Consider the following 24,838-nt stretch of genomic DNA (forward strand, 5'->3'; position numbering starts at 1 on the left):
GGATGTACGTAGCTACTGCCTGCTGCATGGCTAAGTTACGTCTTTAAATATCACTCAACTGTAACCAACTCATATTCCATAGGATTAAAATGAATATGCACAGTTTGGCCTTTACTCATAGCCCAGAAGTCAAGTCAAGTCAATGCTAATCGCTACATTGCTAAAGTGGAACTGCAAGTTTCTTTAGTTTCAGATTTGATTCAGACAAGCTGGATGTTATGGAGGACCCAAACTCACAATTAAAAATAAAAGCAGAAATATACATATTTTGTTTTTCCTTTTCCTTATACGTGCATTGTTGCAAAGAAATATGTAGGCCTATATTTAGTTTTTTCCATAGGATGTAGCCACTTGATTTAACAAAGAGTATACATGCCTAAGTTATCTAATACTTTATTTTCTAACTGAACTTTGTATCAAATGTTGAAAATAAGGGGGAAAAAAACATTACAGATATCTTAAAAGGGAAAGGCCTAAGTTGCCATGTAGGTTGAATGAATAGTTCCCTTTTCATTTTCTAGATATCATTGTATCATCAGAGACACCAGGTAATCATGGGTCAGATCAGTACAGGCATCAGCAAGAATATAGCCTGTGTCGACACTTTCAGTAGCCCTAATTTTGTTCCCCTTTATTGCACCATAATTTTAGACTGTGTTGTTCACCCAAGAGCAACACAGTCAGGCTTGGTTTCAGCTCATTTGCAGAATTGATAGCTTTCGACTGCTGGGACCATTATTTTCTTTTAACTTCTGTTCCTCTTTCACTCTATCCTTTGTCATTTGAGTAGCTGATTGGATTTGTTTGTTAGATATGGCGACAAAACGGCTTTGCTTATTTTCTCCAAGAGGTCACCTATGTAAGGTAGACTTGGTCATTTTGACTCTGTTAACAAAGGCTATTGTCCTTTTTTGATGCAAGGCAATGGGATAATGGGAGAAGTTTTCATAAGCAAGGTCAAACATTACACTGGCACAGGTCTTACAGATAAGTGTCATTGTATGAGAGGCAGACACTCCATGGTCACATTGCCAATCCTTCACAAGACCAAACAGTTAGCGTTTTTAGATTAGCCTCCGTTATTATCCTTGTGATTAATGTGCGCTGGTCAGTGTAAATGCAAGGCGTGTTATTACCCCCCTCGTCCCTGAAGCCGAGTTGATGGGAGGGAAGACGACTTGAGAGGTGTTATTGAGTGGTACTACGCAACATGATGGCCCAAAGTCTGTTTGGTTGGCAAGGCAGGCTTCACCAACATTAGAAGGGCTTGGTGATGCAGGGGAAGGAGCGGGTGGCAAATTCATGCTGATTAACAACAGGATTTTGCGTAGTCCTTCCGACACGCTATCCTGTGTCAGTGTAAAAAGGACAGGCGACACGCTAAAGTAAGGTGATACATGTGAGGTATCTGCCAATGTAAAAGGGGCTTCATCAACATCAGACAACTGTGCACATTCGCACCTACAAACAATTGAAATGGCCACAAAAGAGCCTGACAGGCATTGTTTAGGAACATGTGTGAATAGTACCTTGAGAAAACCCACAAAGACATGTGGGGAGTGGGAAAACCACACATACAAAGGAATGAGCAAAGTTTTGCTAAGTTAGGTATCACAATGTTGTCTGTTGGTATAAAATAATTACAGCACATGCACTAGCCACAGTTTGGTTATTATTAGCTTCAGATGGACAAGTATGGACTAATCTCCAATGTATATTCTGTATAGCTCTTATTAGTCCATGATAAATTATTCATGAGTACAATAAACATTCTGTGTGGAACTTTAGATAAGAAGAGAAAACATAACCAGAGCTGTATTTACAGATGTTCTTCCATCAACCGAGTTAAAAAACAGACGAGCTCACAGGCTTGACAATGTTTTTGTGTGTATGAAAGTGGGAAATTGACCTGTAAAACTTTAAAATCCTTTTACATTATAGTTGCTGCTGATGAAGTTAAAAAGGAAACAAATAAAAGAGTATTTTATTTAGTTTTTACATGGCCAAGGGAAAGAAGTGAAATAAACCACCCCTTCGAACCTTTGCTTCAGCCAGTGACATGACTGAGTTGGAATTTTGTTCCTAACTTCTCTAGTAGAGGTACACTGGAGGGTTTGTGAACATTAACTTCTCAGTTCAAATCCAGACACAACAACTAAGTGGGGTTATAATCCGACTGACAGACTACAGGCTCAATGTTCCTCAAGCTTCCGAAAGTAAAATGGGAGGCAGAGCTCTTGTTGAAGCAACTCCCAGTTTGGATTACAACACCTCCTGCCTTTAAATTACCTTTCCTTTTTGACTATAGACTTTGGGTGACCTTTGTTTAGCTCTACTTCTACACTGTAGGTCTAGACTGCTAGGGAAGCCCCCATGATCCACTTGGTACCTCTGACTCTGCACTGGTTAGGCTTACTGTATGTATATGCTATTATTGCTGTTGTTAATGTCTCTTTAGGTGTCTTTAAGTATATTTCTATTGAAATCTTGAATAGCCATGTCTTTATCTGGCATTTTCTCGTCATCTAAGGAGCTGAAACTGTAACACGCCTGACCATTTCCTTGATCCTTTCAGGTGTTGTGTCTCCTTAAAAAATCAAACTAGAACAACAAGAACACTGAAAGGGATAAGATTATTGATATATTTCTGTTTGCTGTCTTTGCATATACTGCGATGGAGGCAATGAATGAGTTGAATGGTTGAATGAATGGTTAACTAGAGCTTAAAGTGGACCTCAAGAGGGCTGATCCAAATGATCCCCTGTCTACAGGACGCCACTCAGCACCTTGTCAACACCACTCCACCTACAATTGTATCTTCTTCTTTTTTAATAGAGCAATGCTGAAGTACAGAGCTTAAGCTACGGGCATATTTCAGGCCTGAAAAATCTTGCTACTGGAGACTTGCTGAGACATGAAATTTCCTTGACCCCTGCCAATGAAAACCCACCTTTTCTTGTCCTCCCACGTCACCAGCCGATTGAGGCAGATGGCCAGTCTGGTTCTTGATGTTTTTTTCTTATTCACTAGAAGTGCTGAAGATTGGGGATTGAATTGAAGAGAAGATTTGATACAATCTTTTGGGATCCTTATTTACACTTTTCATTTTTATGAGTCCTGTTAAATTAATATAAATGGATTTGTAAATGGATTACATCAAATTTGATTGAATTGAACGTTATTCAATTGGACTGTTTTGATTGTTTACTTTCTCTGTAAAGTGCCTCAAGATGTCTTTTTTTGCGAATTACTGCCACATGGATAGAACAAATTGAATGAATTAAAATGGAACTGTCTTGCAGTATATCTGATTCAGACCTGAATTGTATTTCACAGGCTAAGAAAGACACGATAAAATGACTTGGTGAATTACTGCTATGCTATTTATTGAGATCAACCTGGTAAAAAAAACTAAAAAACCCCACCGTCCCAGCTTTTTGCCTTTCATAATCTAAAATTGAGTATTAATCATGAAATTGTATTCATAAGCCTATATTAGATGGTATTAATAACTGTAAATTGCTGTGCATTCACTTGGTAGAGCACTTTATCTTTGGCAACTTAGAATTAGTGCATATACTGTATGTACACGTGATGACCTAGATATCATCCAGAAGTGGAAGTATATTTCTTTCATGCATTAAATAGTAAATTAGACAAGGGTATTTGTAAAAGCATGAGAGATGAGAGTTTGTGTCTAAAGACTTCATTCACTTAGCTGTCTATAACAGGGCTGTACAGTAATTTCATCACATACCATTAAATACTAAATTCATGAAATTGTCCTGGGGGATTGTAATGGTATTGTCACATCTTTTCACATTACTGGACTGAACATGTGTTTTCTGCAAAACTCTGAAAACAATTAACTTTCTAGGGAAAAACTGAATAAACAATTATACATGGCAGTACACTAATGAAAGTGTCTTGTAGTTGTATGAGATACAATACATTATGAAATCCTACATCAGGTTTTACAACATTTTCATTTCATGCACTCTCTAGATTACTGTTCATTTCAAAAAATGTCATATTAAAGTTACATGTTCAGACCCTCCCTCTGAGCCATATGAGACTTCAACTTGTCTTGGGAGGCCATTATTACACAGCCAACAGCTATAGAGCTGTTTCACTCACAACGACTGTCACTTGACTTGACATGTATGCATAAGTGCTATTTGTCTGAGACTCCTGAAGGACATTGTTTGCTGCAAAAAGTCATCATTATTTCAATATGAGAAGACTTTTGGCACAAGGTTATGTTGGTATTCCTTCCTCCGATTTAGCCTAGAGCAATGGATCCCACAGAAACTCAGGACATGTGTAGGCATGCTTTCTTGTGACAGCTCCATCTGGACTCACAAACAGACCCTCCAATGATCACAGAACAGGATTCCTTCTCAAGGACTCAGTGCTCCTTTACTGCAAACTGACCAGTATCTTCTCTGCCATGCCTTTAATCATGATTTTCTTTCCTTCTTCCTTGACACATGACTTTATAGTCTTCAGCCATGAAGCGAAGAATGAGCTCAGACATCTGCAGTGATCTAGCATTTGATCTTCATCTCCGTCAAATGTACACGACAGTATATTTTCTTGGCAATCTGTCTGCATGTGGCTGTGCAGGGTAGAGGCTGTGTGGTTTGATTGAGATATGTGACAGCTGCACTAGTAACGGTTGGCCATTAGATGAGTGTCCTTGGGCTCTGTGGGCTCCTTTCATCTTACTTGGGTGTCTGGCTGTCCCTGGGCGGTGTGAGCCCCGCTTGGTTCCATTATTTATGACTCTGTCAATCTGACATCAGGTCACTCTACCTGTGCTATTCACCCACTATAGTGAATGTCAGTAGAAGATGCAGCACAGCATAACAGATGCTAACACACTGGGATGCCTCGCTTTTCTTGACTTCTGGGACCACAGAGACCCCGGTGTTATGGAAACAAAACTCCAAAAAAACAACTGCCTTGTATTTGCCGGTTTTATTTCTTTAACCATGGTGGTGTGACAATATCCAGTAATTGCATGGGTTTTTACGAAACTACAGGACATCTGTCCACTGAAAGGCTAAAACAAACAGGGTGGGGTCAAGAGGATGTGTGACTAATGGATAGTTATCTGACAGGTCTGAGGCCTTTGGCAGCCATACTACTCAGTCTGAATGATTGTTCTGACTTGCCCATCCATCAGGACCCTTTTTACACAAAGTGACAGCGTTGAACTGGAAGGAAGAGGTTAGAGTATCCCCTCTACCACTGGGCTCATAAGATATGCACATCGTCACAAGAGTGAAGAAAGAATACGTTCAGCTGAAAGAATAGTTGTACCACTTGTACTTTCAATGTGAAATTTTGGTTATGGATTAATGATGCCTTCATGACTGAGAGCAGAATTTGTGTGAGGGATGATGAAGATGGGTAATTTGTAGGGGTATGCCTCTTTCCCTATGAAGATGATTAAATATGTATCTAGATACAACTCAGGGATGATATATTTTTAAACAGAACTAATTTGTTCAATTTGATGTAATTCAAATAAATGCAGTATGATACAATTCAAAACATAGTTTTACATAGATATCAAATTTTGAATTGTAAATGAAAATGACAACATTTTGTATGTGTGAGATGGGTTAGCTGCCTTCAATTACCTTTCAGTGATTCAATTCAATGAAGACTTCAAGGGCTTTCTTTATACCGCACTTGCATTTCAGTGTGAAGGCTCAAATAGAAACCAGTCTCCATTTATCATTCAGTATACATAAAGATGAACATAACTTAAACCTCCTCTATAGAATTGAGATTTAAAGAGCGGCAGCAAGGCTAGTGGGCAAGAGACATCAGAGGACATGTAAGAGACGAGTAGTTCTTTCTCCTTAAACAGACCTAAGATCAAAAGGTAGAATATTTGGAATAAACCATGCAAAGGGCATACAAATGCTGCATGCAATGTCTGCCTGAACTAGCTCCCAGGCATCATATATTTAAGAAATGACCAAGAAGTCAAAAGTATGTTGCTGCTTTCTATTATAGGAAAAAATGCTTTTCCTAGTCATTTTTTGACTTTGATATACCACCACACATTTGCTAGTGAAATACTCCACTGTTATTCCTGTGTATACACTAAGGTGATAAAGTTACTGAAATTAGACAGATAATAGATGCTATATTTCCTTTGACCTTGCCAAGTTGTGGCAAAGCTGTCAGTAGAAAAAAAAAAGTATTGGATATGCATGTGTATATTAGGTTTATTTGTTGTATTCCTTTTTTTTTCCTTTTCTGGCTTGTGTTAAGTGTTTTAGCCCTCATCACTTCACTTCTATTTCTCCCTGGATCAGAACTATGGCAACAACACTTTAAGTAATCAGTACTATATATGTTTTCTCCCAATGTCCCCGTACTCTTACGAAACCCATTTGATTTTCAGGTTTTGAACTTGATAGTGTATTGTCAACAGCATCATCTCAGATCATGGAACATGCCGCATTTGTGTTTAGCAGACAAGAATTGACTGGATGTATATATTGCACTCAATGCTTCAGCTGAGTAGTGCATCTTAATACGCTCCCTTGATGCCCACTCTCACACTGATGCAAAAATCTTGCTTTGGCTCTGAGCACTATATCTATCTAAACCTTAGTCAACCAATTTGAAATGCAAAATTGACTTATTGATCTGTTAATGGCACATTTTCTTCAATCCTTGGGCCAACTATATTGATGCAATTAAAAATGTGCTGCAAGAGTGGCTACTTATTATAGTCGCATTAGTAGTAACATGTCTTCTTTTGTATTTACATGTGTTTTTATATTGCACTTTGATGTGGTACACTGATTTTTCTATTTTAATTCAGATGCTGTGTTGTCTAGCTGATTCTTGTTGGTACTTCCTACACTTTTAACATCTCGTAAAATAAGTAAGCCAGTGGAATGGTAGGAGTATATATTACCTATAATCAAGTACATTAATCTCCAAAAGAGAGTAGGCTTTCTTGTTTTTAAGATACCACACAGCTCAGAATTCTTCCCTTACATTCCTAGTCCATTTGCGTGCAACTATACCCACTCTATAACTCAGTTTCTACTCTCAGATTGCAACTTCCACAAAGGTTCTGCTCTCCAATTTAAGCACTTCTCAGGTTTCCTACGTGTGCATGTGTTGGTTTCTGCTCTTGGATTTCTGTGAAGAAATCCTATCCCTGTCCCAGCATAGTGACACATATTTCCACATCCTTGGGGGTGTCCCTGTTCTACTTCCCAATGCCATGACCGTTACTGGTTAACAGAGCTCAAAAGATAGTTTTCCAAGGTTGACCTTCCAAATATGATCCAAACAATTTTACAAGTATTATAGGAAATGGATATCACTTGATTCCTTGTTTAAACATTGATGATAAATGACAAGTTACATAGAACTGTATGGTTGTCAGATTCCGGTGTAGATGACCACGTAACAAAAGGATCGGAGGCTGGGGTTACAAATAACATCCATTGTTCAATCCCAAAGCGCTGCATAAAGCAGGATGATCCAAAAATCCAGATCCAAAAATAAAATTGACAAAGTAAACAAAAGTAAGTCAGGGAAACCAGACCAGTAGCACAACAGATAATGAAAAGGCACCAAGACAGGTGAACTGGTGGGGAAAAGAGTAATGAAGAGACGATACTGTATGTGCTCACAGGAGCTGAGGAGACAGCAATCAGCAATCAGAAAATCAGAAGAGATGTAACAGAGGAAGTCAAATGTGGATTCAACACATGAGCAATCAAACTTTAAAACCAAAACAGAAAGCTTACATAAAACAACAGCTGCCAAAGGAAACAGCACACAAGAAACAAGACTAAAACTTGAGAATTAAGAATGAACCCTAATGTAGAAACCCAAAACAATGTCCTTGTGATTTATTTCTGCCCCACAGCAAACACTCAATTAATACTTACCCAGCAACTAGTTAACAAATTATAATAAACTAATTGTGTGCTAATTTCCCATTGCTGTGGCAAAAACTGAACTAATGCTTGTTAGACATTATGTTTCTGGCCCCGATCCGATTAATTTGATTTTGAGTATCTGCCAATACAGAGTCCCGATCCGATATTTTCGTAACACTTTAAAAAAATTAAACAAATGCAAAATAAACAGATCCAGGTTGTCTCCTATTTTTGTTTTATTCACCTTTTTATCATTTTGCACTTAACTAGTAAAAATAGTACACGTTTAACTAGTAGTCGGCAGTTTAAGCAGGCAAAGGCGGAGGAGAAGGCCGGGCTGGCAGAGCTCCGTAACATCCTGAGGAAAAAACTCACCACCCTCCGTCGAGCCGAGTGGCATAGGAGGAGGGGCAGGGAGAGAGCCAGGAGACGTGCATCTTTCATCTCCAATACCTTTGGTTTCACCAAGAAGACTCTTGGGCAGAAAAGAAGTGGCCACCTTGCCTGCACTGAAGACGAGGTTAACAAGTACCTCAGTGCCACCTACAGTGACAGTGCAAGACAGGAAGACCTGGGGCGAAGCAAGCCATTGATAGCTCCGCCAGAACCCTACTCAGCATTTAACACCAAGGAGCCAACTTTGAAAGAAGTTGAGGAGGTTGTCAAGGCAGCTAGATCCAATTCAGCGCCAGGCCCCAGTGGAGTGCCATATGTTGTCTACAAGAGATGCCCTAGACTCTTGAAGCGACTATGGATGATCCTCAAAGTCATCTGGAGGTGGCCCAGCAGTGGAGGCATGCAGAGGGTGTCTGGATTCCGAAGGAGGAGAGCTCAACTACAATCGAGCAGTTCCGGATCATCTCACTCCTCAGCGTTGAGGGCAAGATAGTCTTTAGTATTGTTGCCAGGCGCGTGACAGAGTTCCTCCTGAGGAACAGGTACATCGACACCTCTGTGCAGAAAGGGGGAGTCCCAAAGGTTCCAGGATGCATCGAGCATACAGGAGTCGTCACCCAGCTGATCCGGGAGGCACGTGAGGGCAAAGGAGATCTGGCAGTCCTTTGGCTCAACCTTGCCAACGCCTACAGGTCCATTCCACACAAGCTGGTGGAAACCTTGCTTGACCGACACCACGTTCCAGGAAAGATCAAAGAAGTCCTACTGGACTACTACAGCTTCTTCAGTTTGAGAGTCACTTCTGGAACAGTAACATCCACATTCCATCGGCTTGAGAAGGGCATTATCACAGGATGCACCATTTCTGTGATATTGTTTGCCTTGGCCATGAACATGTTGGTGAAGTCAGCAGAGGTGGAGTGCAGAGGCCCACTAACCAACTCAGGTATGCGGCAGCCCCCTATCAGAGTATTTATGGATGATCTGACAGTGACCACAACATCAGTCCCGGGCTGTAGATGGATCCTTCAAGGCCTCGAGCGCCTCATCAGCTGGGCCCGAATGAACTTCAAGCCAGCCAAGTCTAGGTCCCTGGTGTTGAGGAAGGGGAAGGTTACAGACCGGTTTCGCTTCTCAATAGGGGCCACCGAGATTCCATCTGTGGGAGAGAAGCCAGTTAAGAGTCTGAGTAATATCTACGACTGCACCCTGAAGGACACCGCAGCACTCCAAGCAATAACTGAGGAGATGGTAACCTGGCTGAAAGCAGTGGATAAGTCAGGGTTACCAGGAAAGTTTAAAGCCTGGATCTACCAGCATGGCATTTTGCCACGACTCCTCTGGCCACTGCTGGTCTACGACGTGCCGATGACCACCGTCGAGTGCTTCGAGAGGAAGGTTAGCTTCTTTCTACGGAAGTGGTTGGGCCTTCCACGAAGCCTCAGCAGCATCGCCTTGTACGGGAGGAACAACAAGCTGAAACTGCCCTTCAGTAGTCTGATGGAGGAGTTTATGGTCACCAGAGCAAGAGAGGTGCTGCTGTACAGAGACTCCAGTGACACCAAAGTCTCCTCGGCAGGCATAGAAGTGAGGACCGGCAGGACGTGGAGGGCTCAAGAGGCGATTGACCAGGCTGAATCCCGCTTGAGGCACAGCGAGCTGGTTGGAAAAGTGGCTTCTGGACGGGCAGGACTCGGGAGTAACCCAAGACCTTCCCCCAAGAGGAAAGGCGGCTGCTGATCCAGGAGGAGGTCCGAGCAGGGGTGGAGGAAGCCCGCTGCAGTAGGACAGAAGGGATGCGGCAGCAGGGGGTGTGGACCCGATGGGAGGAAGCAGCTGACCGAAAGATAACGTGGACAGAGCTATGGCGATCTAAGCCACACCGGATTAAGTTCCTCATCCAGTCGGTGTACGACGTTCCTCCCGAGTCAGTCCAACCTCTTCCACTGGGGCTTGGCCGAGAACCCACGGTGCCCCCTCTGCCAAAGAACTGGATCGCTGGAGCACGTCCTGAGCTGCTGCCCTAAGGCACTGGGTGATGGCCGTTACCGCTGGCACCATGACCAAGTGCTGCGGGTCATCGCAGAGGCCACCTGCGCAGGGATCTCCACCAGTAAAGACCAGCAACCATCAAGGCAGTACATCGCCTTTGTTAGGGCTGGGGAGAAGCCCCACCAGTTCCGGAGTCAGGCAGGGGGGTTGCTGGCAACAGCTCGGGACTGGCAGCTGAAGGTCAACCTAGGGAGACAGCTCAAGTTCCCGGACAACATTGCAGTGACCACACTCAGGCCTGACATGGTCCTAGTGTCAGAGTCAACAAGACAGGTGGTCCTGCTGGAGTTGACTGTCCCCTGGGAAGACCGGATGGAGGAGGCCTTTGAGAGGAAGAGGGCCAAGTATGAGGAGCTGGCAGGTGAATGCCGAAGCAAGGGATGGAGGACCCGATGCAACCCCATCGAGGTCGGTTGCAGAGGATTTGCCGGCCAGTCTCTCGGCAGTGCACTCAAGATGCTGGGAGTGAAGGGACTGCAGCACAGAAAAGCCATCAAGAACATCTCCGACGCAGCAGAGAAGGCGTCCAGATGGCTGTGGATCAAGCGGGGCGATCCGTGGACCACAAAAGCTACCTAGACACAAGCCGGGACTTGTTCACCCCAGCTGGGTCGCCTGGGCGAGGGTGTCTGTTGTGAGACCCGAAACCCCCCGTGACCCCAGAATACAACACTGATGATGTGTCTAGGTTGCACCAGAAGGTGTATATTAGAACTAGGACAAATAGTGCAAATTTTATCATAAATTTGGATTAAATGAAAACAGCAGCTCAACTTAAAATACCCAGCAGGCATGTAAACAAATAAGCAAATAAAAGAGCAACAGTGTCATAAAGTCAGGCAGTAATGTGATTTTTAGACTGCCAATGGAAATTAGCCTTTTGGCTACAATTGGGTGCATTTACATTTTTAAAATGTTCATTAATGTACATTGTCCCTCTATAAGAAATAAATGAAAAATGAAAATGAAATACTCTTACTTCTTACTCTCCTTTTCTGGCTTAAAGAATAAAATGTTTTTTTTCCATCATCTGTTTGATGCGCTGATCAAAATAATGAGGATAAAATATCTATCTAATCCCTGATCGGGATGCAACGTCCGAATTCGAGGCTGGAACATCGTGATCCAGCCCAATTTCCGATCACGTGATCGGATCGGAACATCCCTAATTATGATTTTTATCACTTCTTCATATACACTGTATTTACGTGTATGTGCTTTACTTCGGCAATTATCATGTTAGCAGGTCAGTTCAGCTTAAAGAAACTTTATTTGGGAAGTGTCATGAGATGAATGTTCGTGTGAAATGGCTGTATGTACAGTAAACAGAAGATTATGCATGATCAGCTGAACTCAGCTTAATAGTAATTATCTGAAGGAAAAGCTGTGAAATAAAGCAAATAAGCAGTGATGTAAGCTTCATATCAGGCATTCCAGTGGCAGTTTTTTTAAAAAGGGATATTTCACAGAAATTCAAGGGTCACAAGAAAATATCCAAGAGCAAACATTTTATGAGAATCTGCAGAATGAGCCTCAGCGGGGCACCTTCACGAGTAAATTCAAACATCAATTCAGAGACACCGTGTTGAAGTGAACAAACATCAGCAGACTTTATGTTTCAGGGCTGAGTTTTAATATATACCCACTAACTAAACCCCCCATATTTCTGACAAGTTGAAAAAGAGACACTGTGAATGTAAGCTTAGAACATGTAGAACAGAGGAGGTGGATTAGAGCATACAGCTAAAAGAAACTTGGTGTACTGACCAGGACACAGTGGAAATATTGAGAATGCAGTTTATCCGAAACATGGGCACATGAAGACATTTCAGACGGTAATGACTCTTTACTGGACTTTCACACTCCTAGACAAACTCAGGCAGCAGTAAGAGCAGGAGTAAAGGAGGAGGGTTTGCAGTACTTAATAATAACAGATTGCATAATCTGGACATGTAACTGGGAAGCAGCATCTCTATTCTGCATTTCAACAGTTTATCAACTTCTTTGCCACAGAAAATAAAATATTAGATTTAGTCAATGCAAATGACACAGATGCAACTCTTCTGGTCTTCCTCCCTTAGGAAAAGCAGATGATCACTAAGGACATCACAGTTCTACCTAAACACCTACGGATCAGTTACAATGTGTAACCAAATACACTGGGAGAAAGAGCTCAAACAGAGCTGAAGCTGCTTTATGGGGAACCAACTTTGCACAGAGATGACACCATAGCCATGACTTATTGTATAACTGACTATGTACTAGAATATTATCTCCACTAGCAAAATTGAGACGGAGTCCCAAGGACTAGACCTTGGGCACTGATGGTGACCCCAGAGAGCTGTTGAACTGGAAGAAGGAAACCTTCAGGGAAGGAGAAGGGAGCTACTGAGGACTGTGCACATAAAGCTGATAAAGAAGCAAAGGAAGAGCAAGGAGGTGTAAAGAAAAAAGCTGGAGCCCAATCTCCAGCAGGAAAAATTTGCAAGATGTGTAGCGAGGCATGAAAAAGATTACCGACTTTTCAAGGCGAAGGGGGATCAAACTAATGGAAACCTGGACAGAGTCAATGAGCTGAACATGCTTTTTTCTATAGGTTCAGGTCAGGATGAAGAGTTTCAGGACCCAATGCAGTTTGCTTATCACCCTCAAGTTGGAGCTGAATTTGCCATCATCTGCCTGCTTCAGTGAGCCCACTCTTATATCGACAAAGCTGGCAGCCCTGTGAGGGTCATGTCCTTTGATTTCTCCAGTGCTTGAAACACCTTATACACACACACCAGACTTCCAGTACAACTTAGTCTTTTCATCTGCAGAAAATACTCAGATGACTCTTTAGCTGTGGGATGTGTCAGATGGGGGCAAGATCCTCATATAGTTGACCGCTGTTTGACACAACATGGAAATAAATCACCTCATCATAAAATGTATGCAAAATAATGTGGATTGTAGGAGGACCAGGAGTCATGTGAGCAGTATTTCCATCCTGGGAGAGTTGCAGCAGGTGGAGAAATAGAGAAACCAGAGTATTCACATGGACATCACTTGGCCTTAAAAAGAAACAATGAGCCTGTTTACAAGAAGTGATCATTTAGAATCTACTTCCTGAAGAAGCTTGTAGATTCATTCACATTTGCAGCACAATGTTTCACATCTTATTTAAATCTATGATTAAGTTTCCTTTGCCGTTACCCGAAAAACTGATAAAAGAGAAGCAGTTTGGTTAAAGGAAAATACAATAAAAGCTGCTAAAAAAAACCTTCTGAACAATACGAATCAATAAACTTATCTGCAGTCAGAGGTTTTATTTTTACCCATTACTCTGTAGCATAAGAGGACTATTTTGGATGCCATGCATGAAATACCTGCCTCTTCATTAGTTCTTAACTTTTTCACTTTTTCTCTTGGTAAATAATATACTGAAATAATTATATTCCCCATTGAGATGATTAGAGTACTTTTCACTTCAATTAATTTCAATAGCGGTTTACATTTGCAATGGTATTTACAATCCTAGTGATAGAAAAAAATACATTGCAAACAAAAGAGACATTGTTAGCTTAGATAATATATTCATGTTCTAAATGTCTTCTATGACAACAACTTTGTAATGCTGCCGCATTTGTTTCCATGATGAATCACGGCATCATCAGCTGTAAAGGATCCAGTAAAATTACATCTGCACAAGCAGTCTGCATGCAAATGAAACCAGGAATATTAATCAATACTGACCCACCCTCTCCAACTCGCTAAGTGAAGCGTTAACAATTGTTCTATTTTAGGAACATGGCATTTGAATAAATATTTGATTACGACGAAGCAGAATACATGCATGTTTGACAAGAAAAATCCATCTAAATTTTTTGTAAATGCAGATGGCATTTACTGTGCTATTAATAAGTAGCTTTTTGCTCTGTGCGGCGCTCACAAACCGACCTTACGCCCGTGTGAGGAAAAACTAAGAATGCAAGGTCTGCAGTGAAAGCCAAGAAATACTTCAGTCTCAGGATGAATTTCAAGCTTAATCTTTTTTTGTTGCTATGGTGACCTTAACGTGTCGAGCTGCTTTGCTGTCAGCATGTTCTGAACTAATAATTTGATTCTTGTTTGTAATGAGTGACTGAAGGAGAATGACTGAATGCTAAATGAGATAGCTGTAGTTTGCTGAGTACCCACATAACCAGTCTGCATTAACGGGGCATCAATGAACAGAACACATCAGCTGGTGCATTTATAAAAGGTAGAATGTCACATACGTGGTGGATTATGCAAAAAGGTAAACTATTTTCATTTGGCGTGTTCACATTGTTAGATTTCAGATCAGTTTTTAGACGTACCATTGCATGTCTGTGGAAACCCCTCTCTGAAAGTCTTTATTAAACGTAATACAGACTGTAGACTACGGCACAGATTAACAGCTGTATAAAGGACAAAACTTGTGAAATGAAAAGAAACCGTTAGATACATTATAACCTAAAGGAAATAAGGGAATCTCGCCACAGACTATCCAAGCTAACGGATGATGCTGCGATGAAAAATGTCATGTTTAACTGCCTGTCATGACATTAGTTATTTCCGTTTTATGCATAATGTATGATGTGATGAAGATGAAAACAAAAATGTCTGACTGACACACAGAGACTGTATATAAAAGGAAACATGCAGTCGTGATGTATATGATTGTGAGCAAGTGTATTCGCATGTGTGCACATATCACAACATGGATTAAAATCTTTGTCTAAGAGAATACTGTTATTTAGCACTGTTCTTGTTACATAAAACATACAAGTTAAAGCCCTAAATGAGTGTACTCATGTAGGAATAATCTGTTTTTGTGCAAAGCGCAGAGCATGAATGCATTATCATACATATAATATTTGAATGTTTGAAAACTGCACAGAAATTAGTATCATTTACCTGTTTGTTTGCATGTTAACGCAATCAATCCATCCATTAACTTCTGTTTATCCAGATCCAGGTCTGGGAGGTAGCACAGAGCCTCTGACCCTCCTCCAGATCTTGTTCTTTCGGTCAGTGAATTTTTCTTCTTCGTGGCTATTGCAGCCAGCAAGGCGTGTGGTTTTTCTCCCATGGAATGTGTATATTGAATGCACTTAAGACAGAAAGACTGAAGGCAACATACAAGCACCGCACTAACAATTAATTAATTTCTTGGACTTTGTGATTCTTTTGTCATTATGCAATACATAATTGAGGGTAGAATAAGTGTTTTCCAGAGAAGTAACAAAAGCATTTACATTCAGTTGCAATTACGTACATTTTATTAGGCACGGATACATAAACTCACCAGGTTATTTGTCTGCAGTTTATGCTTCTTCATTATTTGGTACATTTGGAACACTTTTGAACCACAACTTCATCAAGGGCATGGACTATTTAAAAAAAAAAGTAAGATAAAGAAAAAACCTTTCCATCTTTCAGAGCAGTGCTACAGTTATTTGTGAAATGTGTAGTAAAATGTGTCAACTTATAGTCATATTGATTTGTGCCCTGGGACACGTTTTTCTTTTTTATGAAACATTTTCCAAAAAGAGATATTTTCCACCTTTAAAAAGGGTGTAAAGTCAGTATAAAGAATTTTTAAAAGTGTGTTGCTGGAATTGTGCGCGCACACACAAACACACACACACACCCTTGTGTAGAGGTGTTTGGGCCACAAGATCTGCAGCAAGACTGCATTAATCACAACAACAATCTCTTACCAGGACAAGCAACGTTAAGTATCACAAACTGAGTCAAACATTTCAAATACTAGCTGTATTAAACATTTCAGTACATTTACCAGATGTTTTTATCCAAAGCGACCTACACCAGAGGAATACAACCAAGTTAATTGAAAGACGACAGTTAACACCTTCTTGAACATACACAAACATGAGACTCGAAGTGGCTGCCATTTATCAAGGACTAGCTCGCAAGAGATGTCAGACAGAAAAGAAAAAACATTATTTGCGAAGTTGCGATGTTCTTGCAGTGTATAATAGCATACCTGGGTTCCGGGAAACTTCACATGGACACTTTTTACCAACAAGATCCAGGTGGTCAAACAATTCTGTGCTTTTCAGTGCCCACCTGTGACCATCACCAGCCTGCCAACCAAGGACCAGAGGAGACGAACATTTACGACCTGTCCGACCCTGGTGTTGTCATCCAAGCCAGATAAGGCTTTAAAAAGGAATGAAGGAAGGAAGGAAGGCAGACAGAGCAACTTTGCTATATTACTTTTTGTGAAGAGGAAAACTTTTTCTGAGAGGACCTCAGGGCCCAGATTTGGATATCGGAATGACAAAATCACACATTCTCCTGGGGAAAAAAAGGACTAAAGTTGGTAACTTCACTTAAATTTAGTTTGTCAATGCTTTAATTTCAATAAATTATATTTCTTTCATAATGATTAAAGACAATAAACTGTACTGTAACTTTATGTGATTTTCAGAACCAAAGGCTATAATTTTGTTATTTGCATTTAACAGTTATCAATGAAAACACTCTTAATGATCAAAAACACAAATAAATCACAAAATAAAAATGTTCGTCTCTAACCTAAACCAACAATGAGTTAACAGTTGGTCAATGTGTTAACATCCTTTATTTTTGATAAGGTTAATTATGTTTGTTTAATAAGTATCATTTAATCTAAGGGAAGTTTCTTCAAAATGTAAACTCAAATTCCTTTTGGCAGAAGTGGACATGTTTCCATTTATAAAATCTCAGTGTCCCTTAAGTTTAGTGTCTTATTTTGTTGGTAAGATCCTGTGATAGAAAATAGTAATACCTCAGAAGTGAGGGGGAAAGTTCACCACTGTTGTTGAGGACTGTCTCGACGCTCAGCTCAGTTGCTCAGGACCCTCTCAAAACACAGACCAGCCGAGATGAAAACTCAGAACTCAGATGAACACAACAGAGCCCCTAGAAGTCAGAGAACAAAGGAATGAGCATCCTCATTTTGGGGCGTTGGCTCTGGCTGAACAAAGAAAGAGCATCTTTTTGACTGGAAGTTGGATGAATTTCATTATACAATCTTGAAGTTATTTCGCTCAGCTCATCAATATGTGCCATCTTTAATTATTCTTTTTCATATAAAATTTTTTTTTTTGTAACATCAAGTTATGATTCTTTTATCTGGAATTTCAGACCCAGAAAAAAAAAAATCTGATAATCTTATAGACAGCAAAATTATCCTTAATTTTTCTTTTTAATATTTATTCTTTTGCATTTTTACTTACTATTTTTTTCGGCTGCATGATCACCCAATGCCTGCACGCAGCCTCTCAAAACAGGGTGAAGATTGACTGAATTCTCAAATTTCCATTCAAAGTTTATCAGTCTCTTCACTTCTGACATTATTCTCTGCAGAATACATTTTTAGGTTATTTAGTTTATTAGTTCCTTCCTTCTTCCTTAATTTTTGTGTTTATTTATTTATTTTGTTCACTCATTTTAATTCTTTATCATTTCATTGTTATTCCCCTTTTGTTTATCACATCCTATAATCATTACAACTTCAATGAATAATATATTTGAATCTTCAATATTATTGCATGCTGGTAATAAAAGTTCAAAGTGTCGGAGTCGATTTTTCATGTGTGGTTTTTCATAATGGTAACATCCCTTTAAGTAATAATTTACAATTTTAGATAATAGACCTATTAATCATTATTATTATTATTTAATTTTTCCTCCATTTTGGAGGTGGTGCCCCAGATTAATGGGGAAGACGGTTATTATCCGTCATTATTATTTTTCCCGATTAACTGATCATTATTGTTATTCATCATCCACCATTACAGAGGTGGTGCCCCAACAAGACTATTACTTATTAATCATTAAAGCCTATAAATATGTAGTGACACTAGACACTAGAGTGACATGACAAGGAGGAACATTCACATCTTATTGCTTCTCTACAGGTATGCCCCAAGGCTCATGGCTGGGGCATCTTCTCTTTGAAATATGAACAACTTTCTTTGACTTGGTCACCTGCTTAGATGGTTTCTGTATGTCCTGTGCAGTGTTTTGCATGAACGCGTTCAAATGAACGCGTTCATTGAACACGTTCATTTCTGTGAGAACGTTGAACTGAACGCAACATATTTACACATACAGAACTTGAACGTGAACTTGTTCATTCTGCAGATCATGAACTGGAATTTGATCTGTTCAGATTATGTGAGCTTCACTGTTTAGGTCCAATTATTACGGAATAATCCTTCTTACTTCACCAGCGGGCGGCGCGCACATTTAAAATGCTCGACGAGCCCGGTGCAGTCTTTACGAATGTAGGCTGATTTATGGTTCTGCGTTACACCTACGTACGCGGCGTGCGGACCGTATGGTTCGCGTCGCCGCGTACCTTACGCCGTAGTCTTCGCCGTCGATTTAACGCTGAACCATAAATCAGCCTTGACTGGTGAAGAGAGACGTTGCAGATGCAGCGTCAGCGAGACATAGATGATGATCCGCTTATCATTATCTGCAGGAATTTTACACATCGTCTCCCAAAGAGTCTGACGGTAGAAATCTAACCTTTCTGTGCAAATTATGTCCACCTGCGCTGAGAAAACAAGTCTGAACGTCTGCCTCGTCAACTTCAAATTTGGAACGTCATGTGGAGTTAAAGCATCTGTCCAGTGTGAGGAAATATCTGCGAGTCCTTAACAATCAAAAAAGTTCCCAGAAAGACCAAGAGGTCTGATTTCCCAGTGACAGGTAGACAAATTGATAATGCACTACAATGTTGGAGATTTACAGCCTCTGAATAAAGTTGAAACGCCACTAGGACAATACTTGATTGTATTCAGCAGGGGATCTCCAACCCTGTCCTGCATGTTTTACATGTTTCATTGCATCATCACACCTGATTCTAATTAATGGCCGTCATCAGCTTGTCAACCAGGTCTGCACAAGTCTGTTAATGACAGTCATTTATATCAGGGTTCTGAGGGGAAATATCTAAAACATGCAGGACAGGGGTCCTGAGCACCAGGGCTGAAGACCACTGGTATACGGTGGGGGGCGTTTCATTCGTACTTGTCACCTAAAAATATTGAAATGAACTGAATTTGAACTAGTTCAAAATGAAAATAGTGAACTATGAACGTGAACTGTTCATTTTTAAACTATGTGAACTGAACTTTGAACTAGTTCATCAGAAGTATGAACTTGCACAACACTGGTCCTGTGTACCATAAATCACAGGTTGTTTCTTAGATAGTGATATTGGATATTTGGATATTCATCTTAACTCTGGAATTATCAGCTCTTTCCAGATAAAAACTTTCAAATTCATCCGTTTGTCAACCAATTGTTTTCCTTATTACAGTAAATGTATGCAGACAAGCCAAACCGTGGAGATATTTATCCTTTTTAGAGTGTAACAGTTAGTGAACAATAAATTAGGATTACTGTTACTGAGAGACATAGGTCCAAAGAAGGCCCCTGCTGCTGTATAGTCACTTCAAAACTGAAGAAGTTTCTGCTGTCAGCTGGATATTAGCTCCACGGAGCAGCAGGTAACTGCTTTCCTCCAGTCCAAGGGATTTCACCAATTTCTTCAGTTCACATAATCATTGCAACAATGTTTTATAGCTCCTTACAGAAGAAACCAAACAAGCCCTCACACGTGGTAGTGAGGAGGAATTAGGATTTAGTGATGAAAAAATGAGCAGCTTGCAACCCAACAAGGATAGAGTGAGGATGATGGAGACATGAAGACTAGGAGACAGTGAGGACAGTGGAGACAGTGAAGGTAAAAGTGCAGTTACATTTACTATAAGTGAAAATATCTTTTACATTTTTTTAACTTTCAAATGAGTTACATTGTGAACTGTTAATGCTACTGGGGACTGTTTGGACTATATCCTGGGTTGTTAAATTAAGGTTTTTACAATTATAAAACAAACTTTATTGTTTTCATTAATTATCACTATTGTACAGTCTTAGGGTGCAAAACACTTCCTTGACTTGGTGTATGACCTGGCGCCCACACTTGTTAATGGGTTTCTTTTGGGTTGCATTGCTGTTTGATATAAAATGACAAGATTTATTCATTATTGTGTGCTGTGGAAGTTTGGACTGGTTGACCTGTGATCAAGACTCTAAACAAGGACAGTTTGCTGCAGACGGACACACCTGAAACCTCATCCACCAGTGATTGCAATCACCTGGTCTTTCTGCTCTATAATGCGCGAGCGAGATGCAAAAAAGGCCGGCAGATGGTGCAGGGGCTGTTGTCACAAGCGGATGTGAGGCGCCCCTGTGTTGGTTCTGATTCCCTGGCTCAGTGGTGCTGGGTTTCAGACCTTTGCCATATCAATGCTCACTATTCCTTGATGTGAAGGGAAGCCATCACTCCTCTTCGCTCAGTGTGGGCACATGTGTGTCATGTTTGTACAGATGTTAGTGTTGATTGTATTCTTCCTTGTGTGTAGAGGATACCCAGCTTAGGCTACTGTAAATCAGCAGCACTGGTGGCATAATTGGATCGGTGAGCACGCATCTGATCAGTTGAAGGGAGATGTCCAAATTTATAGGCCAGTTTGGGAGCGGGACAAGCAGGGTAAAAAGCTAAAGGAATTTAATTATTATATAAATAAACAAGCATCTGACCAAACACAATGCAGACATGACAAGAACAGACTTCCTTCACCCCAGATACTTCCTCCAGCTCTTCCGAGGACGAGGACGAGTCCGAGGCGTTCCCAGGCCAGCCGAGAGACATAGTCTCTCCAGCGTGTCCTGGGTCTTCCCCGGGGTCTCCTCCCGGAGGGACATGCCTGGAACACCTCCCTAGGGAGGCGTCCAGGAGGCATCCGGTACAGATGCCCAAGCCACCTCAGCTGACTCCTCTCAATGTGAAGGAGCAGCGGCTCTACTCCGAGCTCCTCCCGGGTGACCGAACTCCTCACCCTATCTCTAAGGGAGCATCCAGCCACCCTGCGGAGAAAACTCATCTCGGCCGCTTGTATCCGCGATCTTGTCCTTTCGGTCACTACCCAAAGTTCATGACCATAGGTGAGGGTAGGGGCGTAGATTGACCGGTAAATCGAGAGCTTCGCCTTTCGACTCAGCTCCTTCTTCACCACGGCGGTCCAGTACATCGACCGCATAACTGCGGACGCTGCACCAATCCGTCTGTCAATCTCACGCTCCATCTTTCCCTCACTCGTGAACAAGACCCTGAGATACTTGAACTCCTCCACCTGAGGCAGGACTTCTCCACCCACCCGGAGAAGGCACGCCACCCTTTCCCGGTGGAGAACCATGGCCTCGGTTTTGAAGGTGCTGATTCTCATCCCGGCCGCGTTGCACTTGGCCTCAAACCACCCCAGCACATGCTGAAGGTCCCGGTCCGATGAAGCCAACAGGACAATATCATCCGCAAAAAGCAGAGACGAAATCCTGTGGTTCCCAAACCGGATCCCCTCCGGCCCCTGGCTGCGCCTAGAAATCCTGTCCATAAAAATTATGAACAGGACCGGTGACAAAGGGCAGCCCTGCCGGAGTCCAACATGCACCGGGAACAAGTCTGACCTACTGCCGGCAATGCGAACCAGACTCCTGCTCCGATCATATAGAGACCGGACAGCCCTTAATAGAGACTCCATACTCACTGAGCCCCCCCCATTCAGCATTGTTGCAATATCTGAAACTTGGATAAATAATGTCAAAAGCACAGATTTTGAGCTGGAAGGATTTAGACTAAATAAGAGTGTATGGGGAGTGGCAATATATGTGGATAGGATAGTTGTATGGAAAAAGTAATTGATAATATACTGGAATGCAAAAAAGTAGAAATTTGCAGAAAAATGTAATTGTTAGATCGATCGATCTATCCATCCATCCATCCATCATCTCCGGACACTAGTATTGAGGTCTTCAATGACTGGATGGCGGAAATGTTTTCAAAAATAAGTTACAAAATAGTTTTCATATGCAGAGACTTCAACATTGACCTGCTGAATCCAAATAAAATACAAAATGACAAATAATTTTATCAACACAATATGGTCTAATTCCCGAAAATTACTAGACCCAGCCGAATCACCTCACATGGAGCCGTGATCATTTACCAGTCTTTACAGTTTATGAAACAAACATTTGGAACAATAAGCCTGGAAACACAAAACTGTTCAGGCAACTTGGATGAGAGGATTCAATAAACTCTTTTTAAAATGACTTGCTGGCCACAAAACTGGGATGACATACCGACTACAAGACATAAATATTCTTGAGGATATGTGCATGTCTATATAATAACTGTATTCAATATTGTAAAAAAAAGTCAGTATGTCTATGGATTACAAGGTGTTTAGAAAATGCCTGTAAAAAGAAAAATACACTGTATAGAGAGTTCATAAAGCAGAAAACCAAAAGGAGGTGGAGGATAGATATAAAAAATGTACTAATATTTTAAGGGCTGCAAAGAAATAATATTATTAGATAAGAACAGAAATAATATCAAAGGAATTTAGAACACTCTGGATAGTATAAAAATGGGTCAGGACATATGAATTATCCTAGGTACTTTCTTAATAAATCATAAACATGAATATAATATGGATGTAGTAATTAATAGCTTCAACAGCTACTTTGTAAATGTTGGGCTGGTCTTAGCATAAACAAATCCCTGATTCCAGATCACCTGGGTGATTTGATTGATTAAAAAAAATATTTTTTTTTCTATGTTCCTCACAGCAGTGGAGGAAAAACTGAATTGCTAATATGGTTGGTAAATGTGAGAACAAAAAAGAAAAACAGTGATGACATTGACATGATGATACTTGAAAAACGTATTGATATACTATCACAACCGAACAATTCCATAAAGCAGCAAAAAAACATCCAGTTGGAATATTACATTATTTAAGGAAAGAATTTGACACAATAAATTACAACATGTATTAATAAATAAACTGGAACGATATGACATAATTGGTATAATTTGGGTCAACTGGGTCAAAAGTTACTTAAGCAACAAGAAACAGTTTGTGAGGCTGGGAGGTTGTTCCCCAGGAGTCAGTGTTAGGACCAAAGTTGTTTTATTCTTTATATTAATGACATATGTGATATTTCTGTTATGACACTTATCCAATTTGCTGACAACACTAACATCCTTTTTTTCTGGTGATAATTTAAATAAACTATTGGAGGAGATCACAACAGAAATAAGTAAATTAAAAACATGGTTCAACAGCAATGAATTGTCATTTAACTTGAAGAACTCTTAAGTTATATTTGGTAACAATATTCAAATAGAAAGAAAAAGCATTCAAAGAGGCACCAAGAAGTATCACTATATTAAGTAAATCCAAACAGTTTCTAGATCACAATTCACTCCAGATTTTTTACTATTCAATGGTTTGACCTTAATTTAGTGTAGGTGTGGTAATGATTACAAAAATGCAATATATTCATTATTCACAAAGCTGGGTTCCAGGATCATACAAATACATTATTCTTAGTCAGAAATAATATCACAGATATTATTCAAAGCAAACAATAATCAGCTACCACATACTATTCAGAAACTGTTTACTAAAAAAGAAGTTATAACTTAATGGGTTTCAATTTAAAATTCATAAGGTGCACACAACTCAGAATGTTTATGTATTTCTGTTTGTGGGGTGAAGTAGTGTAATAATTTGATCATGGAGCTCACGGGATATCCAAACATGAAGGGTTTTAAAAAGATTTGGGGATGTAGCACCCAAATGCAGGAGATTGAAGTGAGAGGAGTTCCAAACAAAAGGTATTTAATTAACAAAAAAATACTTCATGACCAGGAACCCAAAGCAAAAAACAAGAGAGAAAAACTAGACACAACCAGTAACAGACCATTATTGTGGCGCAAACTATAGCACAAGGATTCCGACTCTCAAAATTAAATGGGAACAAACAAACATCTATCTAAATGTGTTTTTGTTTGCTTTGTTGTTGTTGTTTTTTTTTTTTTTTTTTGGGGGGGGGTATTGTTTTTCCTCCATTTCTCCATTCTACTACTGTTGGTATATAAACATATATAATTCTTATATGGTAGACAGAGGTCTGATCTATGAATTATATTCAGATTATTAACTACTATGACAGTTAATAATGTATATATAAGGAAGCTGGGTAATACATTTATATTGATTTAGGAAGAGAGGTCGGCCCACTCATTTTTGGACATGTAACCCCAAAACTCCTTAATCCATCCTTGTTTGCATTTGCTTATTTTGTTTTGTAGATTTTTTTATATAGTATAGATTATATTATTTATTTACAGTTTATGTTCTAATTTAGTGGCTTTAAACTTGTTTATTTATTCTTCTATTTATTTATTTGTTCACATGTTCAAAATAAAATTGACAATACAATATAATATTTTTGTAACTACTAATTCAACACAGTTGTCTGGTCAGCACCATCTCTGTTCATTTAACTACACATTGTGGTCATGC

The 24,838-nt window shown here is 40.2% G+C and overlaps 1 pseudogene; it reads left to right on the top strand.

Moving 5' to 3' along the window:
* LOC133452192 (uncharacterized) overlaps positions 1–10,955 on the top strand; it is a 56,615-nt pseudogene extending 45,660 nt beyond the window's left edge.
* Positions 10,956–24,838: the final 13,883 nt, after the last annotated feature.

The sequence above is a fragment of the Cololabis saira genome, chromosome 10 (assembly GCF_033807715.1).
Source record: "Cololabis saira isolate AMF1-May2022 chromosome 10, fColSai1.1, whole genome shotgun sequence".
Classification (NCBI taxonomy): Eukaryota; Metazoa; Chordata; class Actinopteri; order Beloniformes; family Belonidae; genus Cololabis; species Cololabis saira.